Source organism: Triticum aestivum, chromosome 6D (assembly GCF_018294505.1).
Source record: "Triticum aestivum cultivar Chinese Spring chromosome 6D, IWGSC CS RefSeq v2.1, whole genome shotgun sequence".
NCBI lineage: Eukaryota > Viridiplantae > Streptophyta > Magnoliopsida > Poales > Poaceae > Triticum > Triticum aestivum.
The window spans coordinates 167135969-167151318 of NC_057811.1; positions in this window are offsets into that span (position 1 = coordinate 167135969).

Genomic DNA, 15350 nt, shown 5'->3' on the forward strand with positions numbered 1-15350 from the left:
CGCCTCTCTTTGCCGTCCGCCCTTTTGCCTCTTTGCCGTCTGCTGGCAGACGGCAAAGAGGTGGGCCGTTAAGTTTTTCCAAACGGGCGGGGGGTGGGGCCATCTTTCTCTTTGCCGTCTGCCAGCGGACGGCAAAGATTCTTTGCCGTCTGCCAGCGGACGGCAAAGATTCTTTGCCGTCTGCAAGCTTCTTTGCCGTCTGCCATTTCTTTGCCGTCTGCTTTTGGGTAGCTGATGGCAAAGAGCTTCTTTGCCGTCAGCTAGCAGACGGCAAAGAGCTGGCAGATGGCAAATTAGCTGATTCCAGTAGAGCTACTTTGCTCATATCTTGTTTTCATGCTTGTGATATGTCATGTGCATTATGTATGCCCACTATTTGCACACATGACATGATTACCTCTAGTATGTTGCATCTTCGCACTACTAGCTTGCATGAATTGTTTACTATGATCACTTGATTTGTCGCATCACCCATGATACATAATTGCTCATTGCATTGGGTTGATGATATATATGTTGATGCTTCTCACATGATTTGTATCGATCATTGTCCCATATCTCCATTAGTTGCCTCTCTCATATTCACTTGTAGTGAGTGCAACCATGCTATGCTTATTGATCTTGGAGACTTGGACATCTTACTTGCGAAGCATGCTTGTTTGATTGGGCTTAATGCATTTGGTTGCTGTAGCATCTTATGCCTACATACCATGCACTACACCCTTATCTCTTATGATGAGAATGTTGAAAACACTTGTTGGGTAACCCACCACACGAATAGGTTTTGCAATTCCGCTAACCTCATTTGTTTTCCCGAGTGTTTGTCATGTTCTTTCGTTTTGAAGGATTCACAAGGCGATACCGTCATGAGACATATTGGTTATGTGAAGGCGTACTTTATGTGCAACTCCAACATCTTCGGGAATATTCATAAGGTGAAATCCTTCCCTTTGAGCCATCCTCACATACGCATATTGGATGGGTCATTCTTTCATTGTTGTTTCCTTCTTCTTGTCTACATGATACATCTATTGGATGGAGGATTGACATTAGAGATGGACCCTATGGACCTTCAAGTTGAGGAGTGCTTGGACTTAGTGGATGCACCACCGAACCACCAATTATTCCACGACATCGAGCTATGTTACAACACCACCCATAACAAATTTGCATCTTATGCATGGATTGACTCACATTATGATTGCCTTGTTGCATCTTGTATTTCTATGTCATCCATGATATATGAGCTTGTGCACTTAGCAAATTTGTTGTGATCTTCCTTGATGGCATATTCATACATAATGATCACATTGCCTACCATCAATTGCATGATAACAAAATCATATTGAGCATCCATTATCATGTTCATGCTTTTGATACACCGTCCCATTATGACATCATTTTGCACAATGGTTGCATTGATCACATTCACAATACATTTGTGTGCACAATGAATGAATTTTCTCCCATGAATGCTTTACATATCATTTTACATCATTTTACTAAGCATCTTGTGCCTTGTCACGAACAATATTATCAGATGAACTCATGCTTCAATGATGGACACCTTGTGTGCGCTAACCATTGTATTTCCGAGTGTCTTTTGTGCTTTCCCTTTTTGCATGTATACCACTCTGTAGACACCTTGGAGTACTTGGATTGCGCCATGCCTTCAACTCCATCCAATTACAAGTCCATCCATGACAACCGTTTCCATGGTGATGAGGATTACGATCCGAGCTCGGATCTTTCCCAAGGGGGGGGGGGATGATGCAGAGCATCCTACAATCATCCCCATGTACACTACGACTACTCCCCAACCCCCAAGTGGACATATGTTGAGACCTTGAGCACATGCCACTGGACACAAGGTTAACTCGCTCCTTCCGAACCGTCACTTTCCACATGTGAGACATGACTACTACCTCATGCATGGACCTTGTGTAAACTCAGGCACAACCGAGACGACCATGGAGAATCAAAGGACCAAGGCCAAGCATGGAAGAGGAGAAGGAAGAAGAGAGCGAGCAACTCAGGAGCTGCTCGGATGATCCGGACCGAGACCCGGACGATCCGGCCCCTGGCCCGGATGATCCAGTTACACGCGACATGAGGACAACTGTTGGGGAACGCAGTATTTCAAAAATTCCCTACGATCACGCAAGATCTATCTAGGAGATGCATAGCAACGAGACGGGAGTGTGTGTCCATGTACCCTCGTAGACCGAAAGCGGAAGCGTTATGTTAACTCTGTTGATGTAGTCGTACTCTTCGCGATCCAATCATGACCCAACCGATCAAGTACCAAACGCACGACACCTCCGAGTTCTGTACACGTTCAGCGTGATGACGTCCCTCGAGCTCTTGATCTAGCAGAGGTTCGGGGATGTAGATGAGTTCTGTCAGCACGACGGCGTGATGACGGTGTTGATGATGTGATCCGCGTAGGGCTTCGCCTAAGCACTATGACAATATGATCTGACGTGTAATCTGTGGAGGGGGGCACATCACATGGCTAAGACAATTGATCTTGTGTGTTCTAGGGTGCCCCCATGCCTTCGTATATAAAGGAGGAGAGGGGGAGGCCGGCCGGCCCCTGTAGGGCGCACCAAGAGAGAGGAGTCCTACTAGGACTCCAAGTCCTAGTAGGATTCCACTTGGTGGAAGGGGGAAGAAGGAAGGGAGAGGGAGAGGGGGGCCGCGCTCCTTCCCCTAGTCCTATTCGGACTCCCCATGGGGGGGGGGGTGCCACCTCATCATGGCCTGCCCTCTCTCTCCCCTAAGGCCCATGTTGGCCCATTACTTCCTCGGGGGGTTCCGGTAACCCCTCCAGCACTCCGTTTTTACCCGGTACCTCTCGGAACTCTTCGAGTGTCCGAATAACATCGTCCAATATATAATTCTTTATGTCTCAACCATTTCAAGACTCCTTGTCATGTCCGTGATCTCATCCGGGACTCCGAAAAACATTCGGTTATCAAAACACATAACTCATATAATACAAAATCGTCATCGAACGTTAAGCGTGCAGATCCTACGGGTTCAAGAACTATGTAGACATGACCGAGACACCTCTCCGGTCAATAACCAATAGCGGAAACTGGATGCTCATATTGGTTCCTACATATTCTACGAAGATCTTTATCGGTCAAACCGCATAACAACATACGTTATTCCCTTTGTCATCGGTATGTTACTTGCCCGAGATTCGATCGTCGGTATCTTCATACCTAGTTCAATATCGTTACCGGCAAGTCTCTTTACTCGTTCCATAATGCATCCTCCCGCAACTAACTCATTAGTCACATTGCTTGCTGATAACCCACAAGTATAGGGGATCGCAACAGTTTTCGAGGGTAGAGTATTCAACCCAAATTTATTGATTCGACACAAGGGGAGCCAAAGAATATTCTCAAGTATTAGCAGTTGAGTTGTCAATTCAACAACACTTGGATAACTTAATATCTGCAGCAAAGTATTTAGTAGCAAAGTGGTATGGAAGTAACGGTAATGGTGGCAAAAGTAACAGTAGCAGTTTTGTAGTAATTGTAATAGTGGCAACGGTAAAGTAACTAAGCAAAGATCAATATGTGAAAAGCTCGCAGGCATTGGATCAATGATGAATAATTATGTCGGATGCGATTATTCATGCAACAGTTATAACATAGGGTGACAGAGAACTAGCTCCAGTTCATCAATGTAATGTAGGCATGTATTCCGAATATAGTCATACGTGCTTATGGAAAAGAACTTGCATGACATCTTTTGTCCTACCCTCCCGTGGCAGTGGGGTCCTATTGGAAACTAAGGGATATTAAGGCCTCCTTTTAATAGAGTACCGGACCAAAGCATTAACACATAGTGAATACATGAACTCCTCAAACTACGGTCATCACCGGGAGTGGTCCCGATTATTGTCACTTCGGGGTTGCCGGATCATAACACATAGTAGGTGACTATTGACTTGCAAGATAGGATCAAGAACTCACATATATTCATGAAAACATAATAGGTTCAGATCTGAAATCATGGCACTCAGGCCCTAGTGACAAGCATTAAGCATAGCAAAGTCATAGCAACATCAATCTCAGAACATAATGGATACTAGGGATCAAACCCTAACAAAACTAACTCGATTACATGATAAATCTCATCCAAACCATCACTGTCCAGCAAGCCTACGATGAAATTACTCACGCACGGCGGTGAGAATCATGAAATTGGTGATGGAGGAAGTTTGATGATGACGACGGCGACGGATTCCCCCTCTCCGGAGCCCCGAACGGACTCCAAATCAGCCCTCCTGAGAGAGTTTAGGGCTTGGCGGCGGCTCCGTATCGTAAAACGCGATGAATCCTTCTCTTTGAGTTTTTTCTCCCTGAACACGAATATATGAAGTTGGAGTTGAGGTCGGTGGAGCACCAGGGGGCCCACGAGGCAGGGGGCGTGCCCAGGGGGGTAGGCGCGCCCCCACCCTCGTGGAGAGGGTGTGGGCCCCCTGGCCTTGATTCTTTCGCCAGTATTTTTTATTAATTCCAAAAATATTCTCCGTGAAGTTTCAGGTCATTCCGAGAACTTCTATTTCTGCACAAAAATAACACCATGGCAATTCTGCTGAAAACAACGTCAGTTCGGGTTAGTTCCATTCAAATCATGCAAGTTAGAGTCCAAAGCAAGGGCAAAAGTGTTTGGAAAAGTAGATACGATGGAGACGTATCAACTCCCCCAAGCTTAAACCTTTGCTTGTCCTCAAGCAATTCAGTTGATAAACTGAAAATGATAAAGAAAAACTTTTACAAACTCTGTTTGCTCTTGTTGTTGCAAATATGTAAAGCCAACATTCAAATTTTCAGCAAAGATTATGAAATAACCATATTCACAATAACATTTAGGTCTCATGTTTACTCATATCAATGGCATAATCAACTAGCGAGCAATAATAATAAATCTCGGATGACAACACTTTCTCAAAACAATCATAATACGATATAACAAGATGGTATCTCGCTAGCCCTTTCTGAGACCGTAAAACATAAATGCAGAGCACCTTTGAAGATCAAGGACTGACTAAACATTGTAATTCATGGTAAAAGAGATCCAGTCATAGTCATACTCAATATAAATTAATAGTAATGGATGCAAATGACAGCGGTGCTCTCCAACTGGTGCTTTTTAATAAGAGGGTGATGACTCAACATAAAAGTAAATAGATAGGCCCTTCGCAGAGGGAAGCAGGGATTTGTAGAGGTGCCAGAGCTCGATTTTAAAGCAGAGATAAATAATATTTTGAGCGGCATACTTTCATTGTCAACATAACAACCGAGAGATCTCAATATCTTCCATGCTACACACATTATAGGCGGTTCCCAAGCAGAATGGTAAAGTTTATACTCCTCCACCACCAACAAGCATCTATCCATGGCTTGTCCGAAACAACGGGTGCCTCCAACTAACAATAGTCCTGGGGGAGTTTTGTTTGCAATTATTTTGATTTGGTTTGAGCATGGGACTGGGCATCCCGGTGACCAGCCATTTTCTCGTGAGTGAGGAGCGGAGTCCACTCCTCTTGAGAATAACCCGCCTAGCATGGAAGATATAGACAACCCTAGTTGATACATGAGCTATTCAAGCATACAAAATAGAATTTCATTTGAAGGTTTAGAGTTTGGCACATACAAATTTACTTGGAATGGCAGGCAGATACCGCATATAGGAGGGTATGGTGGATGCATATGGAATAACTTTGGGGTTTATGGAAGTGGATGCACAAGCAGTATTCCCGCTTAGTATAAGTGAAGGCTAGAAAAAGGCTGGGAAGCGACCAACTAGAGAGCGACAACAGTCATTAACATGCATTAAAATTAATTAACATTCAGTGCAAGTATGAGTACGATATAATCCACCATGAACATAAATATCGTGGAGGCTATGTTGATTTTGTTTCAACTACATGTGTGAACATGTGCCAAGTCAAGCCAGTCGAACCGTTCAAAGGAGGATACCACCCTATCATACCACATCACAACCTTTTTAATAGCATGTTGGCACGCAAGGTAAACCATTATAAGATCCTAGCTAATTAAGCATGGCATAAGCAACTATAATCTCTAATTGTCATTGCAAACATGTTCATTCATAATAGGCTGAATCAGGAATGATGAACTAATCATATTTACAAAAACAAGAGAGGTCGAGTTCATACCAGCTTCTCTCATCTCAATCAGTCCATCATATATCGTCATTATTGCCTTTCACTTGCACGACCGAACGGTGTGAATAATGATAATAGTGCACGTTCATTGGACTAAGCTGGAATCTGCAAGAATTTAATTCAAGGGAGAAGACAAGGTAATATGGGCTTTTTGTTAGATCAACAATAATGCATAAAAGAGCCACTTCAACATTTTCATCATGGTCTTCTCCTCTCCACCCCCAAAGAAAAGAAAGGAAATAAAACTATTTACACGGGAAAGCTCCCAACAAGCAAAAGAAGAACGAGAAATCTTTTTGGGTTTTCTTTTAATTATTACTACTACAGGCATAAAAAGTAAACTAGCTAAAAGCTACAACTAATTTTTTGGTTTTTCTTAAGGTTTTTCAAACACACAAGAAGAAAGCAAGAAAAGAAAATAAACTAGCATGGATAGTACAATGAAAAAGTATGAGTACCTACAACTGGAATGAGTGTGTGACCATGAATGTAATGTCGGTGAGAAATACGCACTCCCCCAAGCTTAGGCTTTTGGCCTAAGTTGGTTTATGCCCACGGATCAAAGTTGTAGCTGGGGTCGTACTGAGATGCAGCAGCTATTGCCTCATGAGCTGCAGCTTGGAGGCGAGCTGCCTCTGCCCTCCTCTCATACTCGGTCGCCTCCTCCCTGGTTATAACATATCTCCCTTTTGCCTGAAAGTTAAAGAAAGTAGGAGCAGGGAGAGCAATATGGACAACGCAACGCCTGTCAAACATTAGTCGGTACTGGACGGGCTGTTCATTCCTCTCAAAAAACTGATGGCGAACCATAGCACTATAATCTAAATAAGCAGGAGGCAATTCCATATCATTTTCATGTATGGGTATCTCAAGATAATTAGCCACACGAGTTGCATAAATTCCACCAAACAAATCTCCGCGGATACTGTTATTATGCAACCTACATGCAACAATGGCCCCTAAGTTATATTGTCTATCTCCTAACACAACACTCTTGAGAACACTAAGATCTGGGACACACATGTGGCATGCTTCATCCTTACCATTTATGCATAGACCTATAAAGAGAGCAAAATAATGTATAGCAGGAAAATGAATGCTCCCTATGGTAGCTTGTGTTATTTCTCTAGATTCCCCCACAGTGATACTAGCAAGAAAATCTTTAAACTCAGATTTGCGAGGTTCACTAGCACTACCCCATTGCGGACGTTTACAAGCAATATTAAAATCTTCTAAGTCAATAGTATAAGATTTACCATAGAGATCAAATAGGATAGTGTGAGAATTGCATGAAGATGTAAATTTGAACCTTCTCACAAAGGAATCAGTTAGGTGATAATACTGAGGGCACTTATCTAGCATGAAGCCCTCGAGTTCAGCATTACGCACATATGCATCAAATTCCTCCTTAATTCCTGCTCGGACCATGAAATCTTCTGACGGCCATTCACAAGGCCGCACTTGAGCTTCTCTTGGTAGTTCATGGTCCGGCTCACGTATTGCGGGCCTGGGTCCTTGCTTCCTTGAAGAACCACCTTGGTACATTTTCCTAAACATATTTCTTCCTCTGAAAAATTTCTGAAAATTTTAGTGACTCAAAATGAAAGTGAACCAAACTCAACAAGAATGATAGCAACCACTCCTACAAGTGCCTAGAGACTATATCATGCATTAGAACTACTTGGGACCATATAAATTTGACATGCAAGCTCAAGAACAGGGTCACCTAAGCAGCAAGAATTTGCAATGAATAAAGCACTAGAACAAAAACTAATTGGACCCCAAAGCAGTTTTGTGAGTGGAGCTTTGAGCAAGGAGATCGAAAATGGCAGCTAGATGAGCTAGAACTCGTGCTTGAGCTGGTTGGTGATTTTTTGGGAGGAAGAAGGAGTGTGTGGTTGCTGGAATAAGTGGAGGGGGGCCACCAGGGGCCCACGAGGCAGGGGGGCGCGCCCTGGACCCTCGTGGCCAGGTGGCTGCTCCCCCTGATGTGTTCTCAGTGCTAGATATTCTCAAATATTCTAGAAAAAAAATCATATTTCAATTGCAGGGCATTTGGAGAACTTTTATTTTGGGGGTATTTTTTATTGTACGGATAATTCAGAAAACTGACAGAAAATACTATTTTTACTTTATTTAATCTAAATAACAGAAAGTAAAAAGAGGGTACAGAGAGTTGTGCTTTCTAACTTCATCCATCTCATGCTCATCAAAATGAATCCACTAACAAGGTTGATCAAGTCTTGTTAACGAACTCATTCCGAATCGCATGAAACCAGAGAATTTTCGAATAGCACTAGGTTACCTCAACGGGGATATGCACATCCCCAACAATAAGAATATCATATTTCTTCTTGACATTAGGAAGAGCAAATTCAAAACCTCCAATAATAATAGATGAAATTTTTCCAATAGAATTGATAATATGGACTTGAGGTTGTTTCCTCGGAAAGTGTACCGTATGCTCATTACCATTAACATGAAAAGTGACATTGCCTTTGTTGCAATCAATAACAGCCCCTGCAGTATTCAAAAAGGGTCTACCAAGGATAATCGACATACTATCGTCCTCGGGAATATCAAGAATAACAAAGTCCGTTAAAATAGTAACGTTTGCAACCACAACAGGCACATCCTCACAAATACCGACAGGTATAGCAGTTGATTTATCGGCCATTTGCAAAGATATTTTAGTAGGTGTCAACTTATTCAAATCAAGTCTACGATATAAAGAGAGAGGCATAACACTAACACCGGCTCCAAGATCACATAAAGCAGTTTTAACATAGTTTCTTTTAATGGAGCATGGTATAGTTGGTACTTCTGGATCTCCAAGTTTCTTAGGTATTCCACCCTTAAAAGTATAATTAGCAAGCATGGTTGAAATTTCATCTTCCGGTATCTTTCTTTTATTAGTAACAATATCTTTTATATACTTAGCATAAGGATTCATTTTAAGCATATCAGTCAAACGCATACGCAAAAAGATAGGTCTAATCATTTCAGCAAAGCGCTCAAAATCCCCATCATCCCTTTTCTTGGATGGTTTAGGAGGAAACGGCATGGGTTTCTGAACCCATGGTTCTCTTTCTTTACCGTGCTTCCTAGGAACAAAGTCTTTCTTATCATAACGTTGATTCTTTGATTGTGGGTTATCAAGATCAACGGCAGGTTCAATTTCCACATCATTGTCATTGCTAGCTTGAGCATCAACATGAACATCATCATTAATATTACACTAGGTTCGTGTTCATTACCAGATTGTGTTTCAGCATCAGAAATAGAAATATCATTGGGATTCTCAGGTGTGTCAACAGCAGGTTCACTAGAAGCATGCAAAGTCCTATCATTTTTCTTTCTCTTCCTCTTAGAAGGACTAGGTGCATCAACATTGGTTGTCTGAGAATCTTGCTCAATTCTCTTAGGGTGGCCCTCAGGATACAAAGGTTCCTGAGTCATTTTACCCCCTCTAGTCATAACTCTAACAACATTATCATTTTTCTTATTATTTAATTCATTGAGCAAATCATTCTGAGCTTTAAGCACTTGTTCTACTTGAGTGGTAACCATAGAAGCACGTTTACTAATGAGTTTAAGTTCACCTTTAACTCTAGACATATAATCACTCAAGTGTTCAATCATATAAGCATTACGTTTCAATTGTCTACCAACATAGGCATTGAAGTTTTCTTGTTTAACAATAAAATTATCAAACTCATCTAAACATTGGCTAGCAGACTTATAATGAGGAATATCACCTTCATCAAATCTATAGAGAGAATTTACCTTCACTACCTGTGTCGGGTTATCAAGACCATGTATTTCTTCAATAGGTGGTAAATTCTTAACATCTTTAGCTTTAATACCCTTTTCTTTCATAGATTTCTTTGCCTCTTGCATATCTTCCGGACTGATAAATAGAATACCCCTTTTCTTCGGAGTTGGTTCAGGAAGTGTCCAATTATTTTCATTAGTCAACATATTATTCAATAGCAATTCAGCTTGATCAACTGTTCTTTCCCTGAAAACACAACCAGCACAACTATCCAGGTGGTCTCTGGAAGCATCGGTTAGTCCATTATAAAAGATATCAAGTATTTCATTTTTCTTGAGAGGATGATCAGGCAAAGCATTAAGTAATTGGAGAAGCCTCCCTCAAGCTTGTGGGAGACTCTTTTCTTCAATTTGCACAAAATTATATATTTCCCTTAAGGCAGCTTGTTTCTTATGAGCGGGGAAATATTTAGTAGAGAAGTAATAAATCATATCCTGGGGACTACGCACACAACCAGGATCAAGAGAATTAAACCATGTTTTAGCATCACCCTTTAATGAGAAGGGAAATAGCTTAAGGATATAGTAGTAGCGAGTTTTCTCATCATTAGTGAATAGGGTGGCTATATCATTTAATTTAGTAAGATGTGCCACAACAGTTTCAGATTCATAGCCATAGAAAGGATCAGATTTAATCAAAGTAATTATCTCAGGATCGACAGAGAAATCATAATCCTTATCAGTAACACAGATAGGTGAAGTAGCAAAAGCAGGGTCATATTTCATTCTAGCATTCAAAGACTTTTCTTTCAGCTTAGCTAATAATTTCTTAAAATCATTCCTATCATTGCAAGAAAGAAAGTCTCTAGCAGTTTATTCATCCATAACATAACCCTCAGGCACAACAGGCAATTCATATCTAGGGGAGAATCTTCATCATCACTTTCATCAATATTATCAGTTTCAATAATTTCATTCTCTCTAGCCCTAGCAAGTTGTTCATCAAGAAATTCACCTAGTGGCACAGTATTATCAAGCATAGAAGTAGTTTCATCATAAGCATCATGCATAGCAGAAGTGGCATCATCAATAACATGCGACATATCAGAATTAATAGCAAAAGCAGGTTTAGGTGTCGCAAGCTTACTCAAAACAGAAGGTGAATCAAGTGCAAAGCTAGATGGCAGTTCCTTACCTCCCCTCGTAGTTGAGGGATAAATCTTGGTTTTCTCGTCTTTCAAGTTCCTCATACTGACCAGCAGATATAAATCCCAAGTGACTCAAAGAATAGAGCTATGCTCCCCGGCAACGGCGCCAGAAAATAGTCTTGATAACCCACAAGTATAGGGGATCGCAACAGTTTTCAAGGGTAGAGTATTCAACCCAAATTTATTGATTCGACACAAGGGGAGCCAAAGAATATTCTCAAGTATCAGCAGTTGAGTTTTCAATTCAACCACACCTGGATAACTTAATATCTGCAACAAACTATTTAGTAGCAAAGTAGTATGGAAGTAACGGTAACGGTGGCAAAAGTAACAGTAGCAATTTTGTAGTAATTGTAACAGTGGCAACGGTAAAGTAACTAAGCAAAGATCAATATGTGAAAAGCTCGTAGGCATTGGATCAGTGATGGATAATTATGTTGGATGCGATTATTCATGCAACAGTTATAACATAGGGTGATACAGAACTAGCTCCAGTTCATCAATGTAACGTAGGCATGTATTCCGAATATAGTCATACGTGCTTATGGAAAAGAACTTGCATGACATCTTTTGTCCTACCCTCCCGTGGCAGCGGGGTCATATTGGAAACTAAGGGATATTAAGGCCTCCTTTTAATAGAGTACCAGACCAAAGCATTAACACATAGTGAATACATGAACTCCTCAAACTACGGTCATCACCGGGAGTGGTCCCAATTATTGTCACTTCGGGGTTGCCGGATCATAACACATAGTAGGTGACTATTGACTTGCAAGATAGGATCAATAACTCACATATATTCATGAAAACATAATAGGTTCAGATCTGAAATCATGGCACTCGGGCCCTAATGACAAGCATTAAGCATAGCAAAGTCATAGCAACATCAATCTCAGAACATAATGGATACTAGGGATCAAACCATAACAAAACTAACTCGATTACATGATAAATCTCATCCAACCCATCACCGTCTAGCAAGCCTACGATGGAATTACTCACGCATGGCGGTGAGCATCATGAAATTGGTGATGGAGGAAGGTTGATGATGACGAGGGCGAGGGATTCCCCTCTCCAGAGCCCCGAACAGACTCCAGATCAGCCCTCCCGAGAGATTTTAGGGCTTGGCGGCGGCTCCGTATCGTAAAACGCGATGAATCCTTCTCTTTGATTTTTTCTCCCCGAACACGAATATATGGAGTTGGAGTTGAGGTCGGTGGAGCAGCAGGGGGCCCACGAGGCAGGGGGCGCGCCCAGGGAGGTAGGCGCGCCCCCACCCTCGTGGACAGGGTGTGGGCCCCCTGGCCTTGATTCTTTCGCCAGTATTTTTTATTAATTCCAAAAATATTCTCCATGAAGTTTCAGGTCATTCTGGGAACTTTTATTTCTGCACAAAAATAACACCATGGCAATTCTGCTGAAAACAGCGTCAGCCCGGGTTAGTTCCATTCAAATCATGCAAGTTAGAGTCCAAAACAAGGGCAAAAGTGTTTGGAAAAGTAGATACGATGGAGACATATCACTTGCAAGGCTTATAGTGATGTGCATTACCGAGAGGGCCCAGAGATACCTCTCCGACACATGGAGTGACAAATCTTAATCTCGATCTATGCCAACTCAACAAACACCATCGGAGACACCTGTAGAGCATCTTTATAATCACCCAGTTACGTTGTGATGTTTGATAGCACACAAAGTGTTCCTCTGGTATTCGGGAGTTGCATAATCTCATAGTGAGAGGAATATGTATAAGTCATGAAGAAAGCAATAGCAATAAAACTAAACGATCATTATGCTAAGCTAACGGATGGGTCTTGTCCATCACATCATGTGACACCGTTCATCAAATGACAACACATGTCTATGGTCAGGAAACTTAACCATCTTTGATTAACAAGCTAGTCAAGTAGAGGCATACTAGGGACACTCTGTTTTGTCTATGTATTCACACATGTACTAAGTTTCCGGTTAATACAATTCTAGCATGAATAATAAACATTTATCATGATATAAGGAAATATAAATAACAACTTTATTATTGCCTCTAGGGCATATTTCCTTCAGTCTCCCACTTGCACTAGAGTCAATAATCTAGATTACATAGTAATGATTCTAACACCCATGGAGTCTTGGTCCTAATCATGTTTTGCTCGTGAGAGAGGCTTAGTCAATGGGTCTGCAACATTCAGATCCGTATGTATTTTCCAGATCTCTATGTCTCCCTCCTTGACTTGATCGTGGATGGAATTGAAGCGTCTCTTGATGTGTTTGGTTCTCTTGTGATATCTGGATTCCTTCACCAAGGCTATTGCTCCAGTATTTGTCACAAAATATTTTCATTGGACCCGATGCACTAGGTATTACACCTAGATCGGATATGAACTCCTTCATCCAGACTCCTTCATTTGCTACTTCCGAAGCAGCTATGTACTCCCCTTCACACGTAGATCCCGCCACGACGCTCTGCTTGGAACTGCACCAACTAACAGCTCCACCATTCAATATAAATACGTATCCGGTTTGTGACTTAGAGTCATCCGGATCAGTGTCAAAGCTTGCATCGACGTAACCATTTTTTTGACCTGGAAGACTGCAGGGCTTACACCCCACAACATTTTATTAATAAAGAACAAAGAATAAGTACAAAGTTCCTCAAGAAGGGGAACAAAAAGAAAGAAAATCTATACAAGAAAAGCTATAGTACTCTAAGAAATTAAAGAAAGCACTAAAAACTACAACTAGGAAAGAGAGAAGTTACAAAATAGATGGCCTTCAAGGAGGCAGGAAATCAATCCATTTGAGCAGAGCCTCCTTGTATCTGGTCTTGATCCGATGTGAAAGAAGAGTAATATCATGAATAAACCTATTTCTCCACTGCCTAAAAGTTGGGTTGACATGCCTAAAAGCCCTGTCATTCCTAACTTTCCAAATATTCCACCATGCAAGAAAAACCACCTCTGAGAAAAAAGGCTTATTAAACTCCTTCCCGGCATGTAAGGCAATTTGCACCATATCATTGCTATCCAACCAGGAAAGTTGCAGGTAGTTCCAGATTCTCATACTGAAGTTACATTGGAAGAACAGATGATTCCTATCCTCAATTACTCCAGTCGGGCATAGGACACAACTAGGTCCATCATTAATTCTCCAATGGCGTCGATGAATCATATCCTTGGTGTTAACTCTGTCCATAATTACCAGCCAAGCAAACATTTTAATTGTCATGGTACAACAGCTTTTCCAGACCCAGCTTAGTATAGGATTGGCAATAACAGGCTGGTGGACAAAATCATAATACTTCTTTGCCGAGTACTCCGCCTTTTTCCCATGTCTCCAAGCCCAGATATCATTACAACCATTGTCTAAGGAAGTCCCAGATAACAAGCTTGAAAGCTGATTGAACTCCCTAAAAGCCAGTTCAGACAGTGGTAATGTCGTGGAATTGTCACGGCAGATGTCCTCAAGCTTCCTAGCGGCGATGGCTCCACGACTAAGTCCTAGCTTGAGGACATCTGCCGTGACAATTCCACGACAGTTGGCGCCCACCGTGGGGCCAGCGCACGGTGGATTTGAGTTCTTGAAGGGCAGCTTCGAAGGGCTCAAGGGATACGCTGTGGGCCGGATGACCAAGAGTCGTCGCGGCAAGCTCTACATCGACGATGCAAACCGGGGCCCCGACGCCGGCTCAATTGAGTACGGGTACCGGGCCCCCTTCGGCGGAATTCATGTTTTCATTGGCAAGATTGGTGAGCCGGGCCCTGAGCCGGATCTCTGCGCCGATCTCATCGAGACGGCTCAGCGCGCACGACCCGCCCAGGCCCGGCCTGCCTTAAGGCATGCTTTTGTGGGCTGTATCCATGGAGGGCTCTCTGATCGATCTGGATCTGGTGATGAGACGGCCGCCGGCTCTGATGGCGAGTCGACCACAGATGAGTCAAACTCGTTGTATCAACTTCAAGATGGCAGGCTCATGGGTTGTTTCGATGGTGATAGTATTCCGGACCCGTTTGAGCCGCCAAGTCAGGTTGGAGTCTTTATGGCTGGTGCACAGCCTATTCAGAACCCTGCTGCTGGAGCGGGAAATCCGGTGCCCTCGCCGGCTCAGGTGCTGATGGATCTCACGGACAAGATGACGGCCCTGTTAACTGCCGCGGTTG